The 24,074-nt window shown below is 34.4% G+C and overlaps 2 long non-coding RNA genes across 3 annotated transcripts in view; one reads left to right on the forward strand and one right to left on the reverse strand.

Annotated features, from left to right (window-relative positions):
- Positions 1 to 1,417: 1,417 nt before the first annotated feature.
- LOC127721769 (uncharacterized) lies at positions 1,418 to 4,163 on the reverse strand. Of its 2 annotated transcripts, none has more exons than XR_007991445.1 (3): positions 4,089 to 4,163; positions 2,227 to 2,490; positions 1,418 to 1,704 (listed from the first exon to the last, which is right to left on the reverse strand). It is a non-coding gene; the product is annotated as an uncharacterized LOC127721769 (long non-coding RNA). The 2 variants fall into 2 exon arrangements; XR_007991444.1 differs by lacking the exon at positions 4,089 to 4,163 and adding an exon at positions 3,865 to 3,946.
- A 2,358-nt stretch (positions 4,164 to 6,521) lies between these two features.
- LOC127721766 (uncharacterized) overlaps positions 6,522 to 24,074 on the forward strand; it is a 151,708-nt gene continuing 134,155 nt past the window's right edge. Inside the window, exon 1 of the long non-coding RNA XR_007991441.1 lies at positions 6,522 to 6,614. This is a non-coding gene — a long non-coding RNA (uncharacterized LOC127721766). The remainder of the gene's footprint in view (positions 6,615 to 24,074) is intronic.

A 24,074-nucleotide genomic window follows, 5' to 3' on the forward strand; every position in this document is an offset into this window, starting at 1 on the left:
TGATAGTTTCTTTTTTACTTCATTTTGGTGCACTTTTTGGCAGATATTTTGAACAAGTTTGATACCGGTATGCAGGATACACACATTGCAATTTTGTCATATTAGTAATGAATATTTCAACTAGGGCATATCTTAAAATAATTTTCCGTGTTTAGTGTCTCTAATCATTTTTGAAGTCTAAATAAATTGGATATACATATCTAGAAAACATGAAAGGAAAAGATGTTTGACCCAAAGACCCGAGTAGATTTATATAAAAGACAACACAAATATATTTAAAATGGTGATCTGATGCTTTAACAAAATTCCACTACACAGTAAAGGTTCGTCAAGCAATGAAATATGTGCCTGAAATATTTTGTTGAAGTCTTGTTTCATTGTTACAAATCTTGAATATTCCGTAAAGGATCAACTGACGAACCAATGCGTTGTTAGAGAAGTTTAAAAGATGCATGGTAACATTATTTGCATTTTAATCTGATATCGATAATTGCGAATCTTCGTATGAAAATTAAAGTAATATCATCAACTGAAGAGAACAACTAACTATCCTTAGGTCGATTACAGGTGATTATAAAAAATCCAATCTCGTAAGTAACACATATATATCCTTAATTGATAGCAATGTCGAAAAACTAAAAGAATAGCAGTTTCAAGCCGAAATAAAGGCATTGATAAATTGTTCCGTACATACTTTTGTACAACTAGTCATTAAGAAGGACCTCTTCTTATTATATATGGTTCACACAACAGAATGATCTCAACCCCGAAGCTACGCTGTCTAGATTATGAGGCAGAACTCAAATATCACTTCATAAGTTTGTATGGTCGACATCAATGATGGGATTATTATAGGTGTTATATTTTTCAACTTATTTATTGTATTGCGGATCATATTAAGCAAACAATATCACCAAAATCCGGCCAAACAAAACTTTGATGAGATAATGCAGACACATTACGGCTATTTACAGTATCATATGTCAAAGTGAATGTATTGTTGCCGTATCTCTAATGTTAATCATATTATCCGTATCCCTTCATACTATCTAATAGTATACACCTTGTTGACATCTATTCAATCTCTGGGAGAATAAAACATCAATATTAAAAATGAATAGAAATATTGATTCACTTATAGGATTTTTGCATCGGAATTAACACATTTATTCTAAAACCAGTTGTTGGCATGACACGGGTTATGTTCTTCTTATATATTTGAGAGCGTACACAAAGAGGTATATTCTCGAAACTGGTGAAATCATATATCAAACGTTTTTATTCAACAGAACTGACGGATGAATGAACTAACTGCTGAACTTTATTTGGCAAGCTGGAGTAGATTAACAAACCAAAGCAAATACAAATTTGCGGTATGCATGGTGGAATGCATTCTAAGAAAAAGTAAGAACTAGAGTAAAAACATAACCAACTCAATTGCGAAAAAAAACCATCAAAACAATATACAATCTTAAAAAACCGTATATTAAGTAAATAGAATACAAAACTATCATATCTCTTGCAAACTAAGCAGTATTTTGTCTATAATGCAGGCGTTATTCATTACTGAGGTAAGGACATCCATTTCCGGTTCCTGTTTGTTGGTAATTGGTATGTGTTGACTTTAATAATGAGTATGACTATCTGTTGACGGCTCCGACATAGAACCTGGTGTCACCGATCTGTTTTGTTCAGTCGATCCAGCTACAATATGAATATGGCTGTGTATCAAATAAGATTAATTGATAGTCTTTGAATTTGATTTTGTTTGTTTGTGAATTTTGTTTTTATTTCGTCAGCTTGAGGAAATGATTTTTTGTAACATAGGGATATGATATAAATCCCCTTACGAATAAACAAGCCATTATAACAATAACGTCAGTGGAGCTAATGACTGTCATATTTTACAAAATTATCCCATTATCATTGTAAAAAATAAAAGGTTCAACATAAAGACAGTTACACATAATGATGTGCGTCATTGTGTTAAAATATACTAAAAACGGTCAAAGCACGATAGTATTTACATATACTGTTAAATCAAAGTATGGTCAATTAGACTTGACGAAAAAAAATCATTACAAGTTCGAAAATTTTCTATAAAACACATTAAAGGAAAAAGATTTGAGTGTTTACAAATGTGTCGGACGAACGGAGAAAACAAAATTATGTCACCCCAGCAAAATGCGGAAAATAACAATTACAATATCACAAGAATATTCATACCGTTAGCCAGTAACAGTCGTCGTCTTCGCCTATACACGAAACCAGCTGTGACAATAAATGCAACGAACACTACCACAGCAACCAGAATCCCAATTGTAGCTCCTGTCGAGTCACAGCAGTGTTTAATCCTACCAGGTTTATAGGCGCCACAACAGCCAGCAAGACAGTACTCATAATTATAGGAATTGCTGTAGTAAAATTCAAAGGGATTTGGAGTCAGGACCTCCTTATGTTCGTAGTAGCAGGATCCTGCATACACTCCAGCTTCAGAAGAAGAAGAAAAATATGTAACGTTAACTTCACTTAATAAATCAAAACGAATAGACCACTTTCGAGTTCGTTGCATGTTGAGTGAGCGGTTGAAAAAAATATGATGCTATATTGCACGAGTTATTCGGCAAATTAAATTCTTATAATTGATAATCAGCACTGCTGTCATTAGAGAATTGTGATTAAGTACCTACGGAACAAACATTATTCCTAGATTAGCCTGCGCAATGACGATCAAGTAGACGCTTGATGGACTTTAATAGTACAGGGATACAGGCGGTCCTCTCTATCTAAATGACGTCATAAAGGCGCGAATAATTGACGAACTTGTCCGGTGAAGGACATAACTCGAAAGTGGTCTATTACCAACAGACGAAATCTGTTTGGTAGTAATCTATTTAATCTGTTTGTCAGTTTTCATTTCATAATTCATATTATTATATGAAACTAAAGCTAATTGTGAACAAGTTTTGGCTATTCTGCTTTAATATATTCCTGGTTTTCTTGATTATAAAATGTTGAATTTTTTTCGAAAAAATAAGGGTTTTCTTCCTTCAGCCATATTTGATACCGCTTTTCGAAATTTTCGGTGTTTTGCTCCCTTCAACTTCGTATTTGATATGGCCTTTCAACTGCATGGTTCCAGCAGCACTGATGAGTCTTACATGTCTCATGTAAATGAAACGCGCTTCTGGCATACAAACTTATAAGCCTTGTATTTGTGATGAGGGTTTTTCCAAACGTTTTCTCTATAACGTACTTAATGAAGATTATTGTTCAACCAAATATTGTGCGTACAAAAATCGACTTTAACCATTTTTATAGATTGTTTGAATCATTTTTATTAATTCTAATGTGTTAAAAACGTAATGTCGTCGGTTACATTATGTTTTATCGTACTTCACCTCGCAATTAGTTGTGTGTTGATCTTTAAAAAAGAAAAACCCTATTTGGTGGGTTTTTGAATTCCGTAACTGGGTCTGATTTTATTTAGTAGAAGAGTACAAAAAAAATCATAATTTCCTGTGTAAAGTTACTTACATGTTTTTTTAAAAATAAAATAGAAATAATTTATTTGATCCAACGCTAAATAAAAGTTCTTAAATACAGGCCTTGATCAACGATTCCAAGTTGCACGAGGCGCAAAACCTCTACATTATATCATTTGATTTTTGCTGATGTTGATAAGAAAAGTAACATTTCATATGGGGCTGTTTACAATTAAATACAACGCGTGACGTTACATTCGTTCAAATGTATATAAGAAAATGTCTGAATACATGCATCCGCACATTAATCTGAAAACAATTCGTTGATAGTTTGAATGTAAAACTAAATGAACTTATCTGATATAAGTAATTCACTTACCAAAGAATGACGATATCAAAACAATGTTTTCCATGTTTCAATAAACACCGTTTATCTTACTTAGATATTTAGTAGAAATGAATTTTTAGCAACATTGAAGAGGGAAGTTTAACTTAATTACTTCCTAATATGACACTTAAATTAGTATACGGAATCAGCTGTTATCATATGTTTGATTAAGAACGATTAATTTCAAAAGTAATTGACGTATTTTCTAAACTCACGTGCTACCTTAAACCTCCACGCTTTTGAAAATCCTATTTACAATAAAATGTTTGGCTTATCCTCAACTTATTCAGTCTATAACGACTACATTACTATAACAATTAGTCAGTCGTACGTAATATTTTAAAAATTAGAACATTACGTAACATCTTCTAGTAATAGTTTTCTTTAAACAACCCTGTATAAACATGAAAGCAAAAAAGCCGGAAGTTTTGCCTGCAAAGCGATTATTCAGCCAATATTTTAGCGGGCATATACTTTTCGGTGCTTTTCTAAAAGTAATGTATGTACATATTAAGATTTAATCATTTAAAAAGTTGTTTCATCTTTCAACTTTATTCATATTATATATGACGTTTGATAACGTGACTAGAGGTGAGAGTTGTGATCCGTATTTAGCTTATCTTTGTTGAATTACTCTTCTGGCACTTATTATGCAAAAGGGATAGTTTAAACCATAATGAATTATTACACGTAGAAAAACCTAACGTAATGAGTGTTACGACGGATGCATCAAGGGAAGAAGTATCTGCTTTCCATTCCGGAGCGTCTGAGATATAATGTTATATTCGAAGACTTAAAGAAATCAAACGGACCATAATAAAATTCGTTTGAAAAACTTTTTTTTCAGTCAAGATAACCGCTTTTATAATAAACCATATGAACAAAAGGAGAAGTGGGATATACGCCAATGTGTCAGTAAGCAAACGAAACATATAGCTTAAATATATCTAGATATAAAAATAAGAAGATGTCTCTATCAGAGACCAAACGACATAGAGGTTAACAACTATATGTTATCGTACGGCCTTCAACAATGAGCAAAAGGTTGAACACAACAATGAGCATATGTCGTCACAATATGTGAAGCTGTAAATCTCCCAGAGTCGCAACATGTTGTGTATAAATTAAACGAAAAAGACCTTCGACATCAATTTCTCGAAATAAAAAAAAAAGGTTTAGATATGACAACCGTTTCGATCTTGGAAATAAACGGAAAAAAACCCAAACTCTTAACAAAGAAAAAAGAAACAAAAGAAACAAAAGAACAACAATAAATTCTTTGATACAACCGTTACTCAGGATCAATGAAATAAATGAAAGTTACTATTCATTCAATTCTGTCTTTAACCGTTATGTTTTCAGAGGATAACATTATATGACATATATTTGGAGTACCATATAGTCAGCGTTTAACAAATAAATACATAAATACCAGAATTAAAATTCTGTACGCCAGATGCACGTTTAGTCTACAAAAGACTCATCAATGAAACTAGAATAAAAAACGTTTAAAAGGCTAAAGAAAGTGCGAAGTTGAAGAGCTTTGAACACCCAAAATTCCGAAAGGTTTTGCAAAAAACAACCAAGGTTATCTATTCCTTGGGTGGAAAATCCTAAGTATTTTGAAGAAGGTAAAGTTGTATAAACAGTTAAAACAGATTAATCAAACAACTCACGTGTATTCTCTTCTTTACTTCTTCGAGTTTCGTCTATGTTTATTTCAAACTCAACTAGTTATAGACATGACCAAAACATTGAACTTCCTAAATTTCAAATATTATTTTAATTTCAAATCAACGGTTGTAACTGTTATGGGACCATTTGCTTACCCTTCTTGAAAAATTGAATTTGTTAAAGTATTTGGTTTCGTTTGGTTCGTGTTGCACCTTATCAATTCTGGCTTTCATTTTCTTATTCTCATTGTTTGGGGGCTAAGTTGTCTAGTAAGTTCTTTAATGTTATCACTAGCAAGTCAAATCAGAGGTTGTGAGTTCGAGGGACCGACCTGTGGCGAGAAGGTTTACTACTTATTACCGCAGAAAATCATGTCAGTAATTTGTATTTTGTTACATACCTTTCGTAAATTATCCGTTTTTATAAAGAAACTAAGATTCCAACCCTTAAGACAAAATATACCTGTTTTTGCCTTTTTGTCAATAAATCTGAAGTATATTTATTAAGTATTTATACATCCTTGGATTAAATATGTTTTAGCGTTCCCAATTAAGTAAAATTCATAATCTGTCTGTTCGTAATTCTCTTTTTGCTATAATGGTAAAGTGTTGTTTGTTTCGCCTATCATTTTTTTTTCAATTGGTAACTCTGGTCTCCCCTTTTTGATTTTACCTTTTTGTAATGATGAAGATTTTCAAAAACCAGCACCACGAGTACAAGGACAGTGATAATGTCGAAATTCAAAGTCACTTTTACGGAAATAAATTAGTGTATATTTGTTTACAAAATAGGTAAATAAATAAACAAAAATATATTTTAAAACAATCACGACAAATGGAGGTTGATTTTATAACCTTGAAAACACGGAAGGTATAATAGTTAATAATATGATGTGTATCCATTATTTGCTAATCAATAATCACCAATAAATCATATGATTAGTTATATAAGGAAGTAAAACCTTCCGCCTTTAATGTAACCAGGAACTTAACAAAAAATTAAATTAGACGTACCCCTTTGAACAAATAGAAATATGAAGATAATTGTATTGCTATGGTCGATCTTCGGTAAGTTTATTATACGTATTGTATACTAACCTTTACGTAATAATTACAAATTTGTTGTTTTCAAACATATTATACAGAATATGTCTATACATGTATACACGAAAACATTGTCTAATATCTATAATGTGTGTGTGAATTTAATGCCAATAACAGTACTCAGTTGTCCAACAATTGTAAAATATAAATAAGTAGAATTATGACAAACTTGTGGCGATTTCAGTGTTTTGAATTGTCGACGTATGTCAGTTAAAAATACACCATGTGCCATTGTACAGTGTTAAACTATAACAAGTGATGCGTATTATCCTGAATATTTATAATAAACGGACTTATAACAAGCTTTGTGCTCTTTATGACATGTGTTGTTGCAGGAGGGTTACAAGGAAACACGACTGATATTGACACTTCACAAGCCGAGAACGGGTCATCAACACTAATGTCTTAGCGGGAACGATATGTCTTTGGAGTCTTATCTAAAATTTACCGATTTAGTCTTTCATCTTCCTTGAAAGTTTGACCGATTCTTAGATACGTATTTATATCGCGGATGAATGCATAGCAAAAAACGCTTACCTGGTTGACGCAACAGTCAGTTAGCCGGTCACGCTTATTTTTGAGTTAAACAAATCCTTTTAAATAAAAAAAATACAGATGTAAGTAAAATGTTTATTGAATAGATGGTGGATGATGTTTTGCAAGTGGTTTGTTTTATTCAAAATGGATAAACGAGTTTTGAACAGTAAACTTCTTTCTCGTCGAATGATTTAGAATATAATGAAAAAATTGATAAATTTCGTTTTCATTTTTAGCGCGTCCTGTAACTTGAAACCCTGAATCTCTTAATTGTAATTTGAACATAAGCTTTATACCACTTAATTGTTAGAAATATTGAAAATAATACTTTATACATCATTTGCATCCTTAGCGCTTTTCTGTAATAATCTTCATTAGGAACGTTAAAAGCCAAGTATTTGAAAGCCAGCCTCCATTTCTATTTAAGAAAACATCTTGCTAGCATCTTTATCATGTAAAGATCATTTAAGATTGCTGGGTACTTTTTGTGGATTGCTTGCGAGTGTGTTAACCACAAATTTCAGTAATCAACAAAATACAAGTTTCCGATAGACTTGTATCAAGAATTTGACGAAACCATGAAAATACCACGTTTCCTCCATCCACGAAATTTTGAAGCCACGCAACTAAATTTATTTAAGTCAGAAATTGAAGTGTATAACTTTTTTTGAAATATCATTTTCCTCCATACATGATATTTTACAGACATGCAAAAAAAAAAAAATTCAAGTCAGAAATTGAAGTGTCATCCTTTTTTTGAAATAACATTTAGTCGTATCAAACATGTCTTGCATGTTTATTTTCACTTCTTCGGCTTTAATTACCATGCAGGGTGTGAAAAATGATGAAACTTGTTCAAAACCGATATACCAAATACGAGCGTGAGAAAAATGAAACTTGTCCGAAACCTGTAAACCAATGTTGAGTCATATATACTAAAACAGTAACCGACCATTCTCTCATTTATAAACACATGTCGATAATTTTTTATTGATCAAAAGGTATGCAATTATCCTGATTATTACCTTACTTTTTGTTGGTATTAATATTTCATACTGTTGGATTTGAGTTTATCTAACCATGACTCATTTTGTTTTACTGAAGCCGGAATGAATGCAGGATCATGCTACTATAAACACATAACACCACCCTTTTTTATCGATTACACGGTACACGAGTTCTGCCTTGCTGGTTGTTGTGGTTCAACTGAAATAGATGGCAGAAAACATTGCTGTAAGGATGCAGGAGCCATTATAGGAATATTTTTTGGTGCTGCAGCATTTCTTATATCTATTGTTATAATTTGTGCCCTATGTAAAAGCAGACATCGAAGTGATTCGTTCGTAATCAGTAAGTGTACATATATAAACTTTTTGAAAGTTCCATAATTGCCGGTTCTATCCGTATGTTAACTTTTGGGCATGGTTATTTCAAAGCACCTGTCCTGAGTCCAGATTCTAGTGGGATCTATGTGTATCTTTATTTATTTTGCTATGTAGTTTTTATTTAAAATAGTATTCTAGCCTTCTAGCCTTTTAGTGCTGTTTTTCTTGTCAATTAAGTAAGTTATCTTGTAACAAAATGCAGACCAATACAGTCCTAAGAAATTTGTTTATAATACAATGAAAAAGATATATTTTCATATCATGTCGATTTATGGACACCCACTAAACAGTCTTGTTTATAAAGATAAACATATTTTTAAAAAACTAAATATGTTGTTTTAAACTAATTTCAAACCTAATTATCCAAGTTAAAGCGGCCTGTTTACATACCTACGATGTATATATCCAAATTCAATATTCAGGTTATAGAAAACATAGACACTATGACTTATATTCAGTTGCAATTTGAAAGGAAAACGCATGTAACATTAGATAAAGGTCAAATCACTTATATTTTCCTGTTGACAAGCTTTTATTACATTACTTTAAAAAATATAGCTTGAAGATTGAAAAGGTTTGCAACCAAATTTTCCAAGTTTAACACATCCCTACATGCCATAATCACTTCGATTCAGTTTCACGACCACGACAAGTCCTCAGAAACTATGGGAACTCAGTCATATAATGTAGGGGAATGAACAAGCCCTTTAACAAATTCTTCCAATACAAACATTTGAATATTATCAATGAATTTGGTATTTTAAAGGCTGAGTCTAATTCTAAGGTTTGGATTGATTGAAATAACACAACTTAGTGTAAGGATGCATTAAGTGAAATTACCTACACACTATATCTCAACGACTTTCCTTAATTTATAATATTCCAGTCATCCTGTCAGACCGCATCAAATTGGAAACACAAATATAGTCAATTATTATATAATAAAGATATGATATGCTATTCTTGCCAATGAGATAACTATCCAGCATAGTCAAAATGAAGTGGATTTCAATAACTATAAGTTATAGATTCTAGGTACTGACGTTGTTTATCATCTTAATTACGTGTTATAGTGTTCTTTTATTTGTCTTTGTGAATTATTACTTTTACTGTTTAGTCTATTTTTGGTAATATCCCTTTGAGGTGGCTCGGTACTTATACATCCCGTCATTGTATTGTTGTGCTATAGTAAATTTTTGTTTTCTTGTCTTTCGTTTTTGCTTATGTGCTTTGTCTATATGCCTTTTTGTTTTTCTTTGTTGACATATTTGTTTGTTTTATAGTGATTAAGATAATCAACAATGTTGACTGCTGTACCCCTATTTTTTTACCCATTATGTCTGTTTGTTTTGTTCACACATTGTTGTCAATTTAAAATAATTTTATGCGACTGTCATACAGGTGAGAGGTTTAGCTAGCTATAAAAACCAGGTTTCATCCACCATTTTCTACATAAGAAAATGCCTGTACCAATTCAGGAATATGACAGTTGTTGTCCATTCGTTTGGTGTGTTTTAGCTTTTGATTTTGCCATTTGATTAGGGACTTTCCGTTTTGAATTTTCCTCCGAGTTCGGTATTTTTGTTATTTTATTTTTCACTGCACGGTCAACAACAGTGAGCAAAACCCACACCGAACAGTCATCTATAAATGGTCCCGACATAAAAAATGAGAAAGCATTCAAACGAAAAACACAATAGCCTATTTTATGACAAAACAATTAGTGAAACAGAAATATGGCAAACAGCCTTCAACGATATTCATTTGGCTTAAGGCTCCTGACTAGACTGGAAAATATAACATATGTCCGAGTTAAACATGTTTGTGGAGGCTCAATCGTCTCATAATCTGGGAAAGCGATGTAACATCTCATCATAAGAACAAAATGTAAAAATCGTTGGGAAATGGCTCAACTCATCATATCAGCACGGACCACGAAACAAGTAACATAAAAGCAAACGACACAAAATACCGATCTTAAGAGTTCTCGTAGTTTTATCTATTACCTACATTTTCTGCTTCGATAATATTTGTTGAATTTTCAAGTCATAGTCTCAAAAACTTAGTGCCATATGTCTCGATGAAAGAATGCAGGTCTGGAACTGATATAAATTTCTGGCAAAATTTGATCGCTTTCGATTAAAATGCTTATTTCTCATAGATTGGTTACATTGTCTATATGTTTAGTTTAAATTGTACCTGCATACCAACCTGCAATCAATGAATGAGGTTAGTGGATAGAAATAATGGCTATATTTCTAAGCCTCCCATGCATTAATACATCATCTCTCAGTTCTTGTTGATTACTAATTCAGGGTAGCAGGTCGTTTAGCAACCTGGTATATTTGTTTTTTTGGTTTTATTTGAAAAGAAATGAAGATGCAAATCATTCCGTTTCCTCTGTTTGGTGCCGTCTAATTTTAACACGCTGTATATTGTTCTGTCTGTTTCTGTTTTGTCAAAAATTTACATGTCTTGTTTCTACTTCTGATATCAATTTTAATTTGTATATTGTATTTTTACACAATTGTAAATCTTGACTTTTAGGGTAAAATGGGACAGTAAAATGTCAGTTGTTATTGTAATTCAAATATGATTTTTTTTAAATTCCGAACTTGTTCCTAGCCACTGCGAAAACAAGTAGCTATATTTCAAATGACAATAATGCATAGTTCTAAGCAGCTAAATATTCCCCAAAAAAATGTTACTGGTATTCGAGTCATGTTTTTGTAATATGTCAAATTGAAAGTAAAACAAACTTCTAAATACAGTGAATCTTATTTAAAGGCGGATCAAATGAACGAGGCAGACTTATATCACCAGGTACACCAGCCACACAGTATCCATCAGCAGCTGGCCATAGTCATCAAAGTCAAGGACGGTATAATTACCAGCAAACAAACACAACAACCGGGTATATATATCCGCCACAAACAGGAACCGCCACAACAAATCACTCCTAATGCACCTGCTTACCAGAACTAATGGTCAACAGGACTGACAACGGTGACAATAATTGTGGACTGGATCATCATGATAACGACAATATTAACAAATATCTCAATCTGTGCATTGCAATGTGAACTATTTGAACTTTTCCTACAATCATTTTAAATGTTAGAGTCATTACATTGCAGAGGATTCATTGTTAAAAAAAGCATCTTTTTCACCTTAGTTAAAGAAATTTACACACCTACTAAAGTAAAGTTCACTTGACTTGTTTATCCTTTTCAATGACTAATCAAAGATCAATAATCAATTAGGATAGATGTCATTGCAAGTGTTTATTTATTCAAAGATTTATGTTTGTAAAAAGACTTGGTGCATTCTTTTGTAGGCTGTTAGAACCAACATGTTATTTAGAGTACAAAATATATATTGCAAACTGGACGTCCTCATTTCTACACTAATTATCTTGATTTTGAATACACAATAACATTTAATATATATATATATATATATATATATATATATTTATAATTGTGCATTATCGAATATTGGTCAAGTGCTCTATTGACTTGTGAAGCATTATTACAGAAATGTTGGAATCATTATAATATACCGTCTTTCATATTTTCAATTTCTTCAACTTAAGTACACCGTTGGAATAATATCCGATACAAAGATGCAGTTCTTGTGCTGAGTAATGGAAAGTTAAAATATGTGTTGGGTATAACTTTATCAAACAGAGTTGAAGAACTTTTTTTTGTATCGAAGATGTACAGACTACCCAATATCTCCACAGGGTCTTCCAGTGTATACTTCCTAAACTACACAGACACACATTGATGTATTTTTGTTATATAATAAACTGAAAAGTAAAAGAAAAACAAATTTGTTTTTACATTTACTTTGCATCATTTTTCTTAGTTCTAAATCACATATAAAAAGTAAGAGTTAACGTTTTTCAATACTATAAACTAATGATTTAAGTTACCTTAAAATCTTTCACAATAGAGGAAGAAAACACAAATCCAAACTTCTACCCTTTGGATCTTATATTCAAAAAGACAATGACTGTCTACCATCTTAAAACTGGATACCTAAAGTGTTTTCTTTGAGTGTGCTATACAATGAAATGTGTTTATAGACATTTTAAAGCTTTATTGGTAGTAATTAATTTTTTTTTTCAATTCTATATTTTCTTGGATTACATGAACAGTTTTATTTTACAAGAAATTAGATAGGCGCTCAATATATGTGTCAATAATGTGTAGCCTTACTTGAGATGAAGATTTCAATGTCCACTTTTTTCTCCGAAGTTTATAGTTGAGAATGTACAATAGAAACAGATAACCCCCCGGTGGATCGATATCCTTGCCGTGATCGGGAGGTGGGGGGGTGGGGGGAGGGGGGGGGGCTTGCGTGTCTAAGTGACCCTGAGAGCTATGCCAGCTGGAGCTTCGTCTCCTGGTAGGGTTACTCATGCTGGACAGGTCGAAGGGTAGAGACCAGACTTAAGTGATCCGAACATCGTACGAGTTGCCCGATGTTTAAAATAAAAATAGACACTCCAACCTGTAAGCCGTGGGTTGCTACCCGAGATCCTGGTTGACGAGAGACGGTTGCTAGACTCCTGTCGAATGGAAGCGGTTTCAGTCTCAATATTCTGCTTTGGCTCCGATATCATCTAAACGGGAGGTCAGATGGACCACGTCTGACCAATCTGCTGGTCACGCCAAGCCCTTCAGTTTTTCCTTAAATTTAGCTTTCCTGTAACCATGATGTTTTCAATGTTGAATAAGAGCTTTTTAAAAAACAAGGATGACTGAAGAAGGCGGTTGCTCATGGGTCAATCAAGTGGTACGCTTTCTATTGCGTTTGATGGATACGCTCTGCTTGAGTATACTGTTCTTGGAACATCTGGTACTTTCCGCAGTGGATCTTGGGTGCCAATTTTGGGGACGAGCTACATTTTTTTTCAGCATTGGCACTTGACCCCGGCTCGCCACGGTAATACAGTATCACCCTTGTAGGCACTCCGAGGAAGGTGGATGACAAGAATAGTGAATATTTTTCCTTTTATTATGGCACACCAAAACCAAAACTCCAAATCACTCTATTAAAAAAAAGAAAATGTGATGACTCTGAGCTCTGTCAGGAAGATGATAGTTGGCCCCGATTTATTGTGATAACAGGTACTGTCGACAAACCTGTATCCATAATTTCCCCTTTTGTAATACAGAAATGTATTCAAGGCATTGCTGGAATGGTCAAAAATGTTTCTAAAATGAGATCAGAGAATTTATTAGTTGAATGTACAAACAAAAGTCAATCAAGAAATTTGCTGAAATTGAAAACTAATACTGGTTTTGCTGTTTCGGCATCAGCACACACTAGTTTAAACAGTAGCAAGGGAATCATTCGAGACAGAAGTCAATATCTTTCTGATCTATCTGTTGAAGAAATTTGCAAAGAACTTTCAAACCAAGGTGTAACTGATGTGGTCAGATTCCAAATTAAAACGAATGATCAAATGATTAAATTAAATACTTATCTTTTTACTTTCAAAACTCCAACTCCTCCTTCCTCTTTGAAATTGGGATGCTTTGGCATCAAGGTAGACATGTACATCCCAAATCCAATTAAGTGTTTCAAACGCCAAAAGTTTGGTCATGGGACCAAACAATGTCATGGTAAGCAGAAATACTTCAAGTGTTCTGGGGAAGGACACGAGGGAACAACCTGTCACCCTGATACTTTCAAATGCTCAAATTGTGATGGATCCCATTCGTCATCATCTATGGAATGCCCAGTTTACTTAAAAGAGAAAAAAATAATTAAAATTAAAACAGAACGAAACATCAGTTACACAGAAGCTAAACAGATAGCTTTTGTTTCGAATGATTTCAAAGCTACGAACAAGCCTTCGTATGCCAGCAAAGTTGGCCGTTCATTCAGTCACGAGTCGACACAGACTCAAATGAACTGGCCAATTGATGCTGAAACATATACGATGTTGCCAGTTCATACTGAACCATCTGACAGAATTATTACAGCAAGAAAACTAAATTCTACCAAAACCAGTACTCAGTCCACTCAATCTTCCTTACAGAGCTCAATGTCATCACCTAAACAAAATGAAAGTAAGAAATCAAGTAAAAAAGATGCAAATAAATCAGAGTATTGGGGCAATGGATCTATCTGGGATCTTCCCGACGATATAGATAATTCATCTATCGTAAATAGCCTTCCTACGTCTGCCTCTAATTCAAAGTCTACGAGTTTATCTTTTACGTCTCGTAAACATTCTTCTAAATCCCTTCTCTTCTCCGTTCTCCAGAACAGCAGATCGTCCCCAAAACGCCAGAAAATTCCTCCCCTCAGAAGTCTTCTGATAGGAGGTCACGGGGTAGGGGTGGAGGCAGAGTAACACCAACTTCAACTAGTCAAGGAGATCGATGACTCTCCTCACAAAATAGATTTGCCACTCTTACTGACGAATCAGAAATGAATTGCGAAAGTGTTGTACCACCCGAAAGATCACAATCTCAGGGTGATCAAAATAAGAACGCTGGCAAACTCGATAGCATTCGCCCTTCCATTCATAAATTAAGAAAAGTATCATTCAATGGAATTGCCGAGGTCTTAAAATAAATCTTCTCGAGTTAACAGTTCTAGTTCAGTCTTTTTTATCTATTGCATTTTGCTTTCAAGAAACTCAACTAAAAGAAAGTGACAATGTATCTTTAAAAGGATACAACATCTATAGCATAGTTGAGAAACAGATAACCCCCCGGTGGATCGATATCCTTGCCGTGGGTGGGGGGGGGGGCTTGCGTGTCTAAGTGACCCTGAGAGCTATGCCAGCTGGAGCTTCGTCTCCTGGTAGGGTTACTCATGCTGGACAGGTCGAAGGGTAGAGACCAGACTTAAGTGATCCGAACATCGTACGAGTTGCCCGATGTTTAAAATAAAAATAGGCACTCCAACCTGTAAGCCGTGGGTTGCTACCCGAGATCCTGGTTGACGAGAGACGGTTGCTAGACTCCTGTCGAATGGAAGCGGTTTCAGTCTCAATATTCTGCTTTGGCTCCGATATCATCTAAACGGGAGGTCAGATGGACCACGTCTGATCAATCTGCTGGTCACGCCAAGCCCTTCAGTTTTTCCTTAAATTTAGCTTTCCTGTAACCATGATGTTTTCAATGTTGAATAAGAGCTTTTTAAAAAACAAGGATGACTGAAGAAGGCGGTTGCTCATGGGTCAATCAAGTGGTACGCTTTCTATTGCGCTTGATGGATACGCTCTGCTTGAGTATACTGTTCTTGGAACATCTGGTTCTTTCCGCAGTGGATCTTGGGTGCCAATTTTTGGGACGAGCTACATTTTTTTTGTAGCTCGGTTTCAGCATTGGCACTTGACCCCGGCTCGCCACGGTAATACAGTATCGCCCTTGTAGGCACTCCGAGGAGGGCGGATGACAAGAATAGTGAATATTTTTCCTTTTATTATGGCACACCAAAACCAAAACTCGAAATCACTCTATTAAAAAAAAAGAAAATGTGATGACTCTGAGCTCTGTCAGGAAGATGATAGTTGGCCCCGATTTATTGTGATAACAGGTACTGTCGACAAACCTATATCCAAAATTTCCCCTTTTGTAATACAGAAATGTATCCAAGGCATTGCTGGAATGGTCAAAAATGTTTCTAAAATGAGATTAGGGAATTTATTAGTTGAATGTACAAACAAAAGTCAATCTCCAGAACAGCAGATCGTCCTCAAAACGCGAGAAAATTCCTCCCCTCAGAAGTCTTCTGATAGGAGGTCACGGGGTAGGGGTGGAGGCAGAGTAACACCAACTTCAACTAGTCAAGGAGATCGAAGACTCTCCTCACAAAATAGATTTGCCACTCTTACTGACGAATCAGAAATGAATTGCGAAAGTGTTGTACCACCCGAAAGATCACAATCTCAGGGTGATCAAAATAAGAACGCTGGCAAACTCGATAGCATTCGCCCTTCCATTCATAAATTAAGAAAAGTATCATTCAATGGAATTGCCGAGGTCTTAAAATAAATCTTCTCGAGTTAACAGTTCTAGTTCAGTCTTTTTTATCTATTGCATTTTGCTTTCAAGAAACTCAACTAAAAGAAAGTGACAATGTATTTTTAAAAGGATACAACATCTATAGCATAGTTGAGAAACAGATAACCCCCCGGTGGATCGATATCCTTGCCGTGGGTGGGGGGGGGGGGGGGTGGCTTGCGTGTCTAAGTGACCCTGAGAGCTATGCCAGCTGGAGCTTCGTCTCCTGGTAGGGTTACTCATGCTGGACAGGTCGAAGGGTAGAGACCAGACTTAAGTGATCCGAACATCGTACGAGTTGCCCGATGTTTAAAATAAAAATAGGCACTCCAACCTGTAAGCCGTGGGTTGCTACCCGAGATCCTGGTTGACGAGAGACGGTTGCTAGACTCCTGTCGAATGGAAGCGGTTTCAGTCTCAATATTCTGCTTTGGCTCTGATATCATCTAAACGGGAGGTCAGATGGACCACGTCTGATCAATCTGCTGGTCACGCCAAGCCCTTCAGTTTTTCCTTAAATTTAGCTTTCCTGTAACCATGATGTTTTCAATGTTGAATAAGAGCTTTTTAAAAAACAAGGATGACTGAAGAAGGCGGTTGCTCATGGGTCAATCAAGTGGTACGCTTTCTATTGCGCTTGATGGATACGCTCTGCTTGAGTATACTGTTCTTGGAACATCTGGTTCTTTCCGCAGTGGATCTTGGGTGCCAATTTTTGGGACGAGCTACATTTTTTTTGTAGCTCGGTTTCAGCATTGGCACTTGACCCCGGCTCGCCACGGTAATACAGTATCGCCCTTGTAGGCACTCCGAGGAGGGCGGATGACAAGAATAGTGAATATTTTTCCTTTTATTATGGCACACCAAAACCAAAACTCGAAATCACTCTATTAAAAAAAAGAAAATGTGATGACTCTGAGCTCTGTCAGGAAGATGATAGTTGGCCCCGATTTATTGTGATAACAGGTACTGTCGACAAACCTATATCCAAAATTTCCCCTTTTGTAATACAGAAATGTATCCAAGGCATTGCTGGAATGGTCAAAAATGTTTCTAAAATGAGATTAGGGAATTTATTAGTTGAATGTACAAACAAAAGTCAATCTCCAGAACAGCAGATCGTCCTCAAAACGCGAGAAAATTCCTCCCCTCAGAAGTCTTCTGATAGGAGGTCACGGGGTAGGGGTGGAGGCAGAGTAACACCAACTTCAACTAGTCAAGGAGATCGAAGACTCTCCTCACAAAATAGATTTGCCACTCTTACTGACGAATCAGAAATGAATTGCGAAAGTGTTGTACCACCCGAAAGATCACAATCTCAGGGTGATCAAAATAAGAAAGCTGGCAAACTCGATAGCATTCGCCCTTCCATTCAAAAATTATGACAAGTATCATTCAATGGAATTGCCGAGGTCTTAAAATAAATCTTCTCGAGTTAACAGTTCTAGTTCAGTCTTTTTTACCTATTGCATTTTGCTTTCAAGAAACTCAACTAAAAGAAAGTGACAATGTATCTTTAAAAGGATACAACATCTATAGCACATTTTCTAAGGAAGACGAACGTGCTGCAGGCGGATCAACCATTTGTGTGAAGGACAACGTCATTCATAGCACAGTCCAACTTACCACAGATCTGCAGGCAGTTGCAATTCGTTTATCATTAAATAAAACAATTACATTATGCTCTATATATATATTCCACCTAATTCAAATATAGATAAAGCTAAACTCAAAAACCTCACTGACCAATTGCCTTCACCTTTTATACTTATGGGAGACTTTAATGCCCACAATTCCTTGTGGGAAAGCAAGTATCATAATGCCAAAGGTAAGATCATTGAAGACTTTGTCTCTCAAGAAGGATTATGCATTTTTAATGATGGATCTAATACTTATCTCCATCCTGGAAACGGGTCTTATTCTGCTATTGACATCATTATTTGCGATCCGTCTCTTCTTCTGGATTATTCATGGCGTGTCCATGATAATCTATGTGGAAGTGATCACTTCACAATAATACTTGAACATCTTTCTACTTCTGCTCAACAGAGAGTTCCACGTTGGAAACTGGACAAGGCGGACTGGCCCTTGTTTGAGAATCTCTGTAAAGAGGAGCTTCAGTCAAAGATGTTTGATTGATTGATTGTTGTTTGCTTTACGCCGCATTAGCACAGAAAGGCTATATCGCGGCGAGAGCTAATTCGAATATTATAACAATTTAAGGTATATTTTTAAAATCAGACAAAAGGTCTTTCAATAAACTAAAATTCTAGACTAAAGCAAATTGATTATTTACAAATAAAAATCAACACTAAGATAACGTGATAAAAATTAAAATCGTTTTAGATATAACGACATTTTTTATATTCTATAATATATTCCAATTTCTTTTAAGAATGAAACAATATTTGTAAATGGAACATTATTAAATAAATCATACATATTATTGACATTGAAATGCTTCTTCCGAATAGCAGCAAAGTCAATACAATTAATCAAAACATGTTTAATAGTATACTTGCAGTTGCAAGGTACACGATGTGGTTCATCTTCATTTGTTTAAAGATACTCGTGTGTCACTCTAGTATGACCAATTCGGCATCTAGAAATAACACACTGATCTTTTCTGCACATTAAATTATTGAAAGGTTTACCTAAATTAGGTTTAATTTCATGTAATTTATTACCATCTCTCTTATTCCATTCATTTTTCAAAATATTAAAAACATATTCTCTAATATTAGATTTAAAATCGGTATATGGTATATCACAGTTAGATAAAATGACACCCAGGGCATACTTTGCCTCAAGGTCTACAGCTGTGTTTCCATGGATTCCAACATGACTCGGCACCCATAGAAATATTATTTCTTTAAGAAGAATTTTTAAATTCCTCATTACATATAAAATTTTGAGAATTGTTGGGTTTTTAATTTTAGTATTTTGTATAGCTTGTAAGCATGAAAGTGAATCAGAACATATAATAAATTTGGATTTATCTGAAGAAGCAATAAATTTCAAAGCCAAAATTATTGTTTCTGCTTCAGCAGTAAATATGGATGCAGCAGATGGCAAACGGAGAGTTGCAGCTCTGTCCTTGAAGACAGCAGCAGATGCAACACTGTCACCATCTTTTGATCCATCAGTATAGACAGTTGAAAAATCTGAATAATTGGCTTTAATTTCAGCATAGTGTTGCTGCATTAAAAGAGGATTTGTTTCATTTTTATTGTGTTTACGGAGATCAAATATCATTTTTGGTTTGGGAAGTTCCCATGGAGGACATGTGCAAGTTTCAACTTGAGCAACAGATTTTAAATCAAAAGTAGCTAAATGTGGTTTTAAACGTTTACCTAACGGAGGAATTTTGTTTTCATGTTTGGAAAAATATCTTCATTAATGGGATTAAAAACACAGCTGTAAGCAGGATTATCTGAATAGGCTTTTAGTTTGACAGCATATTGAAGTCCAAGCTTCAAACGTCTGTCAAAAAGTGAATGCTCGTCAGCCTCTATAACAGACTCTCAACTGGTGAGGTTTTAAAGGCGCCAAGACAGAGACGCAAACCCTGGTGATGCACAGCATCGCGAATCTGTATGTATGACTTCCGTGCAGAGCCATACACTATATAGAGCCATAATCTAGTTTGGATCTAACTAGAGATCTATATAAATTAAGTAAAATGTTTCGATCAGCACCCCAGTCGCTGCTGCCGACAACTTTTAAAATATCTAATGCTTTTAAACATCTTGATTTTGATATGGGGGAGAAAGGTTAATTTTTTATCATGACCTAACCCTAGAAACTTGGTTTCATCAACCATTTTCATTGGGTTTCCATATAAAGTGAGTTCTGGATCAAGATGCAATTTCCTTTTGTTACAGAAATGCATCCCAACCGTTTTAGATGAGGAAAATTTAAAACCATTTTCTGAGGCCCATTTTTCGATTTTTCCGCGACACAGTTGCAATTGGCGTTCTATGTTATTCATATTTATGCCTCTACAACATATTAAAAAATCATCAACGTACAATAAGCCTTCAATATTAATTTTTAAAACTTCACCAAGGCTGTTAAATTTAAGACTTAATAATGTCACAGATAAAATACTGCCCTGAGGGACACCCATCTCTTGATCATACAGATCAGACATGGTTGAATTAACTCTAACATTAAAATGTCTGTTAGACAGAAAATTCGAAATAAAAGTTGGCATATTGCCTTTAAACCCCATATCAAAATGATCTTTTAAAATACCATACTTCCATGTAGTGTCATAGGCCTTTTCAAGATAAAAAAAGACCGACACCACATGTTCATTTTTCGCAAAACCATTACGGACAAATTATTCGAATCGAACAAGAGGATCAAGAGTAATGCGACCCTGTCGGAATCCACACTGGTTATTGGCTAATAGCCCATTTGATTCCAGGAACCATACAAGGCGATCATTGACCATCCGTTCTAGTGTTTTACAGACACAACTGGTAAGAGCAATTGGTCGATAATTAATGGGATCCGTGTGATCTTTACTTGGTTTCGGAATAGGCACGACGGTTGCAAGCTTCCAAATTGATGGTAAATCACCAGATTCCCAGATGTTATTCATGAGCTGCAAAAGAGCTTCCAGCGAGGAATCTGGCAAGTGTTTTAAGAGTTGATAGTGATTATAATTTTCACCATTTTTCGATTTAAAGTTCAACTTCATTTTTTCTTTTTGTTTTTTTAATTTTTATAAAATCTTCCCTGTAGTTGTTAGAAGAAGAAGATTTCGCAAAAGTTTCACCAAGCTTGTTGGCAATATCTTTTTCAGACATTAATAAATTATTGCCATCTTTCAAATGTTTTACCGTGGCTTTAGAATTTTTACCTTTTATCTTTTGTATCATGTTCCACCTTTTGTCATTGTGGCTAAGGCAAGGCGGACTTGCAGGCAAGCACGACAGACGTCTTGGAAAAAATTTGTCTCGGGATAACATCTCGCACTCCGATGACAAATGTATGGAACATGATACAAAAGATAAAAGGTAAAAATTATAAAGCCACAACATTTCAACATTCAACATTCGTTTTCAACATTCAATTTTCAACATTCAGCATTCGTTTTTAACATACAACATTCGTTTTCAACATTCAACATTCGTTTTTCAACATTCGACATTCGTTTTCAACATTCGATTTTCAACATTCAACACTCGTTTTCAACATTCAACATTCGTTTTGAACATTGAACATTCGATTTCAACATTCGATTTTCAACATTCAACATTCGTTTTCAACATTCAACATTCTTTTTTTTGTAAAACTTTTTTTTACCAGAACACCGATTTTCAACATTCGTTTTCAACATTCGATTTTTAACATTCGTTTTCAACATTCGATTTTCAACATTCAACATTCGTTTTCAATATTCAACATTCGATTTCAACATTCAACATTCGTTTTTCAACATTCGACATTCGTTTTCGACATTCGATTTTCAACATTCAACACTCGTTTTCAATATTCAACATTCGTTTTGAACATTGAACATTCGTTTTCAACGTTCGATTTTTAACATTCAACATTCGTTTTCAACATATCATTCGTTTTCAACATTCAACATTCTTTTTTTTGTAAAACTTTTTTTTACTAGAACACCGCTTTTCGTTGATGAGCTCATTAGATAATCTACCTGCTTCCTCAATGGTCAAGTTTTGTGTCATATTGATAAAAAGATACCGATATTTAATTTCAAAATTATGTTTTTAGTAGGGCACATACACATAATCAATATGAATGGTCCTTCACAACATACAATATTTTTTACATAACATGCTTATCGCGGATAAATTATTGACTTGCAAGTTAATATTTCGACCTCATTGAATCCGTATTCATGTCACCTTCAATTTAACCCTTAGCTTGAGATGGGTTACGAATGAATGAAGCGTGTTCAGATATTTTAAGTAATAGTTATCTCATGAGGACGCGGTGTGTCAGTGTAAGATCATCCCGATGGCCGGAGATAACTATTTTACATCCCAGCTGTTCTAGATAAGACTAAAAACCCATTTAAGCTTCATAAAATCTAGTTTAGAACGCCACACAATCATTATAATATATTTTATATATTACTAAATAGTATATACCCTTTATGAGCCCCGAACACAATGTTTTAATATGTTAAATTGACAAAGCGTTTGTATCCAGTCGTCCTGGTATAGGGGTATGACTCGTGGGTCTATATGCTCAAGGTCTTGAGTTCGATTCCCCGCATAGACACTGGATTTTTTCTACACAAATTATGATAGTACACAAATTTTGATAGCAAGTCTTTTCCGTATAAATATTTCAAAGTTTTATTGTGAATTTGACATTCCCGCCAAAATGTTACAGTACAGAGGAAAGCATGCAGAACAAAGAAACTCAAGCTAGGGTGATCTGGCATGGGTGATCCGGCTAAGTAGAACAAAGGAGCTTGGGTGTAAAAGAAAAGAATGTCAACATTGAAAGTGAAACAAGTATAAACCATTTGATTGACTGATTCGATCTTCAAAAACTAATACTTATACCTCGACTTATACAGGTAAAACCGATGATTACCATATATTTTTAACCTATAATTTGTAATCAAACAGACCTAGAAAAATTCAATTGCACGAGATCGTTATCTATTTATATCTATATTTTTGTTTATATCGGGTTATATTCGGTGATTTGCTTTTGCGCCAAGAGGCATTTTATTTGCGCCAAAAAAATCTTTCATTTGCTTTTGCAGCAATAGGCATTTCATTTGCGCTAAAACAATCTTTCATTTGCGCCAAAAACCATATTTCATTTGCGCCAAAAAGAAAACATTTAAGTTGCGCCAATGATATTCGTCAAAAGTAAAATGTTTTGTCAAAAGAGACTGTTAATAATAACGTTAAAACACAGTTTTTGATTGATTAATTAAACTGTTCATCCGAAACCAGTCATCATAACCATAATGAAAGCTCTATATACTGATACGTTATTAAAAAGAGACTTTTTATATTAATAATGTTTAAAACACAATTCTGTTATAAATTAACGTTAACATAAATCACAATAGAAGACAATATATAGTTACACTGGAGTAAACCAAAAGTTTGTTCTGACAAAAGACTTTTAAGAAACATGAAGAATATGGAACATTTTAAGTGAGAAAACTAACGGCCTGTTGGTCTCAGATTTAACAATTTCCATATTGACACCTCAAACATGGGAACACTATCAAATGTGAAATAAATTCAATAATTTCAATCATGAAAAGGAAATCGGAATAGATAGAAAAAGATATAGTTCCTTATAATATTTTATACGTTATTTCTATTAAAAAAGCCAGTGATGTGCATTCATTAATTAATGTATTGTTTTGTCACTTGTAGAATATTTTTCTATATTCGAATTCTTCGATAATAACATTGCATTGGCTTCAATGAAATAACATGATTTCACATTTAAAT

Source organism: Mytilus californianus, unplaced genomic scaffold (genome assembly GCF_021869535.1).
Source record: "Mytilus californianus isolate M0D057914Y unplaced genomic scaffold, xbMytCali1.0.p SCAF_12, whole genome shotgun sequence".
NCBI lineage: Eukaryota > Metazoa > Mollusca > Bivalvia > Mytilida > Mytilidae > Mytilus > Mytilus californianus.